The sequence below is a fragment of the Notothenia rossii genome, assembly GCF_949606895.1.
Source record: "Notothenia rossii genome assembly, chromosome: 11".
Taxonomy (NCBI): Eukaryota; Metazoa; Chordata; class Actinopteri; order Perciformes; family Nototheniidae; genus Notothenia; species Notothenia rossii.
The window spans coordinates 57733733-57742979 of NC_136910.1; the positions used below are offsets into that span (position 1 = coordinate 57733733).

A 9247-nucleotide genomic window follows, 5' to 3' on the forward strand; every position below is an offset into this window, starting at 1 on the left:
TCAGGTCGTCTGGGTCTGCTTTCTGTCTCCAGAATCTGCTTTCTGTCCCCAGAACCAGAACCCTCAGGTCTTCTGGTCTGCATTCTGTCCCCAGAACCAGAACTCTCAGATCTTCTGGTCTGCTTTCTGTCCCCAGAACCAGAACCCTCAGGTCTTTAGGTCTGCTTTCTGTCTCCAGAATCTGCTTTCTGTCCCCAGAACCAGAACCCTCAGGTCTTCTGGTCTGTTTTCTGTCCCCAGAACCAGAACTAAACCTGGAGAAGTCCAGTTGTTATTCTCCAAACATCTGGAACAAACTCCCATAAACCTACAGGTCTTGTTTCATGTTTCTTTGATTCTCTTCTCTTTTTAATGACTAGTTTGAAAAGCCATCTGATAACGTGTTTCCGCTGCACTGTTTCTGAATGCTCTGAATGTCTTTCATTAGTTTAAAGTATTTTGAACAGCCTCGTGTTGAAAGCTGCTGTATAAATAAATCTGCCTTGCCTTTGCAATGTTGATTTGGTTTTCATTTTAAATATCCATATTCAGTGGCGGCTGGTGGAAAATATTTTAGGTGGGGCTGTGGAAATGGTGACCAAACAATACTAGGGGGGTCCCGGTAAAACATTTTGAGAAATGACCCCTTCAATTATGACTTCTTGTGAGGTTGGGGGGGGGGGGGGGGGGGAGGGGGGGGGGGACAAATTGAAGTTTAAAAATATGAGAAGACCGATCAATACCTCCATAATCTTCAGTGTGGTTAGCTATGAATCATCCAAAACTTCGAAACACCTTGTCCTGGACATAGTTTCTACAGCATAAACTTTGCAACAGTATAGTAGGCCCACACGAACTGCAGAACACCGGGGCTTTGGGAACACTCAAATGATTTAACTCCCATTTAACCTTTTAAGGGGCTTTTTTCCACCGAAACTGTGTCTCAGGGCTTCTTAAAATGTAATAAACTATTCATGTGTGTTACAACCTTCCTTAAGGCTGGAACAAATAGGGAGGCCATACAGAGTTAAATGCCAAATATGTTTATTTAACAGGTTAACGAAAAACCCCTCTGATGAATAGTGTACATAAGAATCAGACTTTCAGTAGTGTCAGCAGTGTGTGGGTGTGTGGAAGTGTGTTGTAGCCATACTTGCCAACCTTGAGACCTCAGAAATCGGGAGCATTTCCAAAACCACCGCGGAGGGGGGAGCTAGTGGATTGCCGGAGCTGTATTAGATTAACATTAACATGCTTATTGTAGTTGTAAGTGCACTGCCTTGCGGCCTGTAGCACCATCCTTGATGGAGGATATGTGTGGGCTGGACCTGTATTTTAGGAAAGGAGTGAGCAGAGGGTCGAGTTGTCGATTCTTGTTCTGTTTTCTGTGACTTTATATTCCTCACCCTCTCAGACTTTCAGTTGCCCGCGCTGCTAAAGAGACGCGCTACCATGGAAACCAAACAATGGTGTAGCTGTATTAAAGTCCGAGTTGAAACAGTCTGAAGAAACACACTCCTCAATGTCAGTTTCGGTGATTTATTGACAAGGATGACGACACCCTAAAACAGAATAATGCAGCAAGATAAGCTGACAAAGTATTACATCCATGCAATTCAATCAACACAAATATATACCACGAAACAGAGTATAGTAGTATAATAGTATAATATATATATAGTATAATATATGGTATAATATAATAGTGGAAACAGTCTTACATGAATGAGTGGACGAACGTCTCAACTCGAGGCGGAGTGCATGAACAATGTTTGAACTAAAATGGCCGCTCGGCACTTCCGGGTCAGAGCACGGCATAACCGGGCAGCGACAGCAGTGACACTGCCCTCTAGTGGCCGGCGATAAACTCTTCATCCCCCCCAGACCGGAAAGCTATGGGCCGGAATAGGTTAACGGTCTACATCCCGTATCCAGCTGCCAGACTCGGGCTCGTAACGTGCAGGCGGCCTCCTCAAGCGGCCCGGCCGAGTCGGCTGGGGCAGCGTCGGCGGCGACTGCGGCACCGGGAGCGGTGCACCCAGGAAGGCACCCGTAGGAACAGCGAGGTCAGAGGACGCCCCATCAGCAGGCGTCGGTGGGGAAGCGCCAATAGCCGAGTCGCGGGGCCCGACAGCCGGCCGCTGAGCAATCCCCTGGGGCGTCGCCCAGCCCGGGTGGATAGGTGGGGGCTGATGACCCAGGGCAGTGGGCGGCGGCGACGGCGCAGCCGACCGCTCGCGGGCGCAGGGTGTGGCCGGCGTGTAGGCACGGAGGAACCGCCGGTTGCGCAGTGTCAGACGTCCCGCACCGTCAACCCTGACCCTATTTAGGGGCAATGGATGTCCACTTGCGGGAGACGACAGACAGTGGTGCGGTTAGCCAAAGTGACAATGGATGTCCACTTGCGGGAGACGACAGACAGTGGTGCGGTTAGCCAAAGTGACAGACCTAATGTTAGACCAATTTACAGGCAATGGACGTCCACTCTCGGGAGAGAGACCTCCAGCATGTGTCCCTGACATGGAGACTCTGTTTATTTCACTCATCCAGGACAGAGACCGGGGAAATCTCCTCTCTGTGGCCCCTCCAAGACCCCCAAAGGACGGACCACAGACCTCCAGCATGTGTCCCTGACATGGGCACCTCCATAACCTTGCACACCGTGAGTCCCCGGACTCCCGGACTTAAGCACTCCCCCACGGACTAAACCCAGATGTTCACACCCTACAGAACTCCATGCCCCTGGTTAACCTAAAGGGGGTGGATTTTGCGGTGCTTTACCGTCGGCACATCGGTATCCATATTCGGCCTTATTCACGGCACCACCACCCCTTCTGTGGAGGATATTCTCATGCTCCTGGTAACCCTTTAAATAGTCTGATACTGTCAGGGCTCATCACCGCACTTTACAAGCCATAAATAATGTTTAAATGGTCGGGGAAAGTGTTTTTAAACGTCTGGAAGAGAGTTGTAGCCTGTCATTTTGCAGGATATCATTTAACATGTAACCTCTCCTGGAAATGCACAGAATATGTCCATTTCCAGGAGAGGTTCCATGTTAAATTATATCCTGCAAAATGACAGGCTATAAGCCAGGAACAAGTGTTTGAAAGGCGGGGAAAAGTTGTTTAAAATAGTCGGAAAAGTGTTTTTAAACGTCTGGAAGAGAGTTGTTGCCTGTCATTTTGCAGGATATCATTTAACATGGAACCTCTCCTGGAAATGCGCAGAGTATGTCCATTTCCAGGAGAGGTTCCATGTTAAATTATATCCTGCAAAATGACAGGCTATAAGCCAGGAAAAAGTGTTTGAAAGGCGGGGAAAAGTTGTTTAAAATACTCTGATACCTCCAGGGCGCATCACCGCATTTTACAAGCCAGGGAAGGTGTCGGAATCCTGGGTAAACATTGTTTAAATTAGTCTGACACCTGGCACTGTATTTGCCCCTGGGAGAGGTTCCATGTTAAATTATATCCTGCAAAATGACAGGCTATAAGCCAGGAAAAAGTGTTTGAAAGGCGGGGAAAAGTTGTTTAAAATACTCTGATACCTCCAGGGCGCATCACCGCATTTTACAAGCCAGGGAAGGTGTCGGAATCCTGGGTAAACATTGTTTAAATAGTCTGACACCTGGCACTGTATTTGCCCCTGGGAGAGGTTCCATGTTAAATTATATCCTGCAAAATGACAGGCTATAAGCCAGGAAAAAGTGTTTGAAAGGCGGGGAAAAGTTGTTTAAAATACTCTGATACCTCCAGGGCGCATCACCGCATTTTACAAGCCAGGGAAGGTGTCGGAATCCTGGGTAAACATTGTTTAAATAGTCTGACACCTGGCACTGTATTTGCCCCTGGGAGAGGTTCCATGTTAAATTATATCCTGCAAAATGACAGGCTATAAGCCAGGAAAAAGTGTTTGAAAGGCGGGGAAAAGTTGTTTAAAATACTCTGATACCTCCAGGGCGCATCACCGCATTTTACAAGCCAGGGAAGGTGTCGGAATCCTGGGTAAACATTGTTTAAATAGTCTGACACCTGGCACTGTATTTGCCCCTGGGAGAGGTTCCATGTTAAATTATATCCTGCAAAATGACAGGCTATAAGCCAGGAAAAAGTGTTTGAAAGGCGGGGAAAAGTTGTTTAAAATACTCTGATACCTCCAGGGCGCATCACCGCATTTTACAAGCCAGGGAAGGTGTCGGAATCCTGGGTAAACATTGTTTAAATAGTCTGACACCTGGCACTGTATTTGCCCCTGGGAGAGGTTCCATGTTAAATTATATCCTGCAAAATGACAGGCTATAAGCCAGGAAAAAGTGTTTGAAAGGCGGGGAAAAGTTGTTTAAAATACTCTGATACCTCCAGGGCGCATCACCGCATTTTACAAGCCAGGGAAGGTGTCGGAATCCTGGGTAAACATTGTTTAAATAGTCTGACACCTGGCACTGTATTTGCCCCTGGGAGAGGTTCCATGTTAAATTATATCCTGCAAAATGACAGGCTATAAGCCAGGAAAAAGTGTTTGAAAGGCGGGGAAAAGTTGTTTAAAATACTCTGATACCTCCAGGGCGCATCACCGCATTTTACAAGCCAGGGAAGGTGTCGGAATCCTGGGTAAACATTGTTTAAATAGTCTGACACCTGGCACTGTATTTGCCCCTGGGAGAGGTTCCATGTTAAATTATATCCTGCAAAATGACAGGCTATAAGCCAGGAAAAAGTGTTTGAAAGGCGGGGAAAAGTTGTTTAAAATACTCTGATACCTCCAGGGCGCATCACCGCATTTTACAAGCCAGGGAAGGTGTCGGAATCCTGGGTAAACATTGTTTAAATAGTCTGACACCTGGCACTGTATTTGCCCCTGGGAGAGGTTCCATGTTAAATTATATCCTGCAAAATGACAGGCTATAAGCCAGGAAAAAGTGTTTGAAAGGCGGGGAAAAGTTGTTTAAAATACTCTGATACCTCCAGAGCGCATCACCGCATTTTACAAGCCAGGGAAGGTGTCGGAATCCTGGGTAAACATTGTTTAAATAGTCTGACACCTGGCACTGTATTTGCCCCTGGGAGAGGTTCCATGTTAAATTATATCCTGCAAAATGACAGGCTATAAGCCAGGAAAAAGTGTTTGAAAGGCGGGGAAAAGTTGTTTAAAATACTCTGATACCTCCAGGGCGCATCACCGCATTTTACAAGCCAGGGAAGGTGTCGGAATCCTGGGTAAACATTGTTTAAATAGTCTGACACCTGGCACTGTATTTGCCCCTGGGAAACTTCAAGGTTATATTCATGTTTTATTATTTATTTAATAATCACATGATTTTTACAAAAACAGTATACACAGTATACATATATACAATAATAATAATAATAATAATAATATAACAATATACATAATAAAAACATGAAAAGTGGTGAAAATGAGAAAATGTATCCGAAAATAGTGCCTCCTAATGCGGGCATGTGGACAGTAGCCACAGACTCACAGGCACACACACACATGCAGAGATCCAGGGGGCGGAGCACATGGCTTTTTTTACCCAGAAATAAGTCTATGAGAGGCGGGGAGACTCAGAGGACAGGCTGCGTCACCTCACTTTGTAACCCAGGAAAAGAGCAGGAATTCTGGCTGCGTGAGTGTTAAAAGTGCATTCATCTGTGTTAATCCGACAGCCGCAGAGGTGCTGACGCAAAGCAGGCGGAACAAATTGATTATTTGAACCAGGAATAAATGTTTGCAAGGCGGGGAAAGTGTTCCTGCAGCCCCTCCATAACGGTAATAATGATTAGAAATGATTTCCAGGGCAGAAAGCGTTTTTTAAATGTGGAAAAAAATATGTTAAACTGTTTAAAAAGCACAAAGTGATTTGAGTGCAGTTCTCATGTGTCCCCACAGGAGGGCGCGTCGTCCCAGGGAGCACAGTACATGGTGACAAGGTACGATTTATACCCTAAAATAGCATGCTAAGTGTGGGTGGATTAGTTTCAAAGCATGCACACTCTGCTCGTGTCAGACTTCCATCAAATAGACCGGGGAAAACACCTCTCATTAGCCCCTCAAAGACCACCAAAGGACGGACTAAGCAGCTCCAGCACGGCTCCCTCACATGGAGCTCAGGTTATTTCATACCTCCAGGAGAGGGACCGGGAAAACCACCTCTCTGTAGCCCCTGACAGAGCACCAAAGGACGGACTAAGGACCTCCGGCAACAGTGGCACTTCCATAACCTCGTGCACCGTGAGACCCCGGGCCCCCGGACTTAAGCACTCCCCCACGGACTAAACCCAGATGTTCACACCCTGCAGAATCTCATGCCCCTGGTCACCTTTAAGGGGGGGTGGATTTTGCGGTGCTTTACCGTCCGAACACAAGCATCAATATTCGTCCTCCTTCACAGCAGCAGCAGCAGCAGCAGCAGCAGCAGCAGCACCTGCCCTGCTGGAGGTTCACACTTTAACTTATTTGTATTCGTTTTTTTTTGTTCCCCTCCTCTGCCTTACACATCCTCCCACGCTCGAGCACTCCTCACTCGGACTAAACCCCTCCATGCACACCGCCAGAACCAGAACCTCACGCCCCTGGTGACCTTAAAGGTGTTTGTCTTTGTTTGTTTTTGTACTCCACATAGACGGGCAGGTGTTCAGCACCACGGACAGAGCGGGCCCGCTGCTGCTGCTGCTGCTGCTGGAAGGTGGAACACTTTGAGTCTTTTTATTTTCTCTTTTCTCCCTGCTCCTGCACACACCTTTTGTTACCCTCCTCTGCCTTACACATCCTCCCACGCTCGAGCACTCCTCACTCGGACTAAACCCAGATGTTCACACCCTACAGAACTTCATGCCCCTGGTTACCCTAAAGGGGTGGATTTTGCGGTGCTTTACCGTCCGCACATCGGCATACATATTCGGCCTTATTCATGACACTACCACCCCTTCTTTGGAGGATATTGCAGGATATAATTTAACATGGAACCTCTCCTGGAAATGCACAGAGTATGTCCATTTCCAGGAGAGGTTACATGTTAAATTATATCCTGCAAAATGACAGGCACTGTATTTGCCCCTGGGAACCTTCAAGGTTATACTAATGTTTTTTTTTTATTTTTTATTTAATTATCACACCACTTTTACAAAAACAGTATACAAAATAAACATAATAACAACATGATTAACAGGGGCCTTGGGGCCATATTAGCCGTCTAACTTGTACAGTGCACCGGGGAAAAAAGGTTGAGTCCACGGCCCCTTTCCCCTCATCAGGAGTACCAATCGGTCCTGAAGAAGAGGTATCGCTGCTCTCCGCCCCTGAATCCTCTTCGGAGGTAGCTGACGGTGGTAGACCTCCTTCTGATGATGATGCTGCTGCAGCTGCTGCCGCCGCCCTGAACATGGAGCGGATCTTCAATGCCTCCTTTATTCCAGGCGTATTCGCGTAGAACCGGTCTGCAGTGCTTACGTCGTGGCACATAAACCTAGCCAGAATCGACCTGCTTTCTGGATCTTGGTGATGCTTGATATTGTCAGCCAGGGCAGTGCGCAAGATGGTGAAGGTGACGGCTGTTTCTAGCCCAGCATCAGCCCAAGCCCTCTTCAAGTGAGCGTTCAGGTTCTTGGAAGCCTGCTTCCCCGATGTGAAAAGGAAGAATTCATTCTGAGGACCCGACAAGCCCTCTTTTATCCCCATCCACCGCATGACCCAGCTAAACTCCTTTATTGTAAGCACCAGCTGTGCTTCACCATATGTCTTGGCAGTCTTGTGATCCTGCACGTGGATGATGTAGCCCTCAGCAGTGCCCCTTCTGTCCGCCTCAAAGACCTCCGTGTTGGTCATGTTTGCATACACACCCGGACGGTGGCCATACAGGAGGCTCCAATGGAGGGTTAGATAGCCATATAGCAGGTACTGGGTCATTGTGGTCGGATTGCTAGCCATCAGGTCAAGGAGATCAGGGATGCGCTTCTCAGCGGCCGCCATGGCGGCGAGAAGCTCCGCCTGGCTCGGCAGACGATCCAGCTTGTCCCTCTTCACCTTAAACTGGTGGAGAGTGACAGACTTTTTCAAATCGTTAATGTTGGCTTTCACCTCTCTGATGATGTTGGTCATATCAGACTGGGTGAGCCTGCACCCCCGGAGCTTTGATGCAGACAAGTACCTCAGGAAATGGTTCACAGTCTTCAGGAACAACAGCGATGTTGTGACTGTCCGGCCCGACTCTGAAATATACTTGCTCCAGCCACGGACCCTCTTTGTGTCTTTTAGAAACAGCCAGTCTGACAGCCGGTCAAAACCATGGGCCATGAATACTATGAAGTTCTTTATCCGGCTGACATTGGACATACAATTCTCTTTCCGTTTTACTGTCGGTGCAAGACCCTCACAATGACCTCTGTATGTCTGAATGTACGTCTCCATGCTTTTAGGCAACGTGATTTCACGCATGGTATTCCGCAGTCCCTTCCCAGTGCACCATTGATTTTGGGAAGAGGGCCAGTCCTTAGCCAGATTAGCTTTCAGCTTATTGGAGACAGACGCACGGGTCTTCTGGCATACAGGGGTCTCACTACAGGAGGCTTCTACGGACCGCATGACAGTCTGCATCGGGGTCTTGCTTCCGGAGGCTTCTGGGGACCGCATCACAGACTTGAGAGGGATCTCACTCGCAGAGGCTTCTATGGACCGCATGACAGTCTTCACTGGGGTCTCACTACCGGAGGCTTCTGGGGACCACATGACAGTCTTCACTGGGGTCTTGCTTCCGGAGGCTTCTGGGGACCGCATCACAGACTTGAGAGGGGTCTCTCTACCGGAGGCTTTGTTGGACCGCATGACAGTCTTCACCGGGGTCTTGCTTCCGGAGGCTTCTGGGGACCGCATGACAGTGTTCACCGGGGTCTCACTACCGGAGGCTTTGTCGGACCGCATGACAGTCTTCACCGGGGTCTTGCTTCCGGAGGCTTCTGGGGACCGCATCACAGACTTGAGGGGGGTCTCACTCGCAGAGGCTTCTATGGACCGCATGACAGTCTTCACCGGGGTCTTGAGAGGGGTATTGCTGCCGGAGGCTACTGAGTTCATGTCGGGGGTACTTGGGATTGCTACGCCCTTAAATCGTATACATTCTTCGTCTTCCTCAAGCAGAGCAGCAGTGGCATTCTGCTTCCTGGGTTTTAGACCCTGTTTTAGCCTGGAGCGCAGGGTCTTCACCTCATCAATGAGGGCATCCTTCTGAGCCCTCAATGCCACATTGTCCAGCCTCACCTGCATGCAG

General features: G+C 48.3%; 1 long non-coding RNA gene across 1 annotated transcript; it reads left to right on the forward strand.

Annotated features, from left to right (window-relative positions):
* The first annotated feature begins 3 nt into the window (after positions 1 to 3).
* LOC307025864 lies at positions 4 to 494 on the forward strand. Its single transcript, XR_013804294.1, has 2 exons — positions 4 to 67; positions 110 to 494. It is a non-coding gene; the product is annotated as an uncharacterized lncRNA (long non-coding RNA).
* Positions 495 to 9247: the final 8753 nt, after the last annotated feature.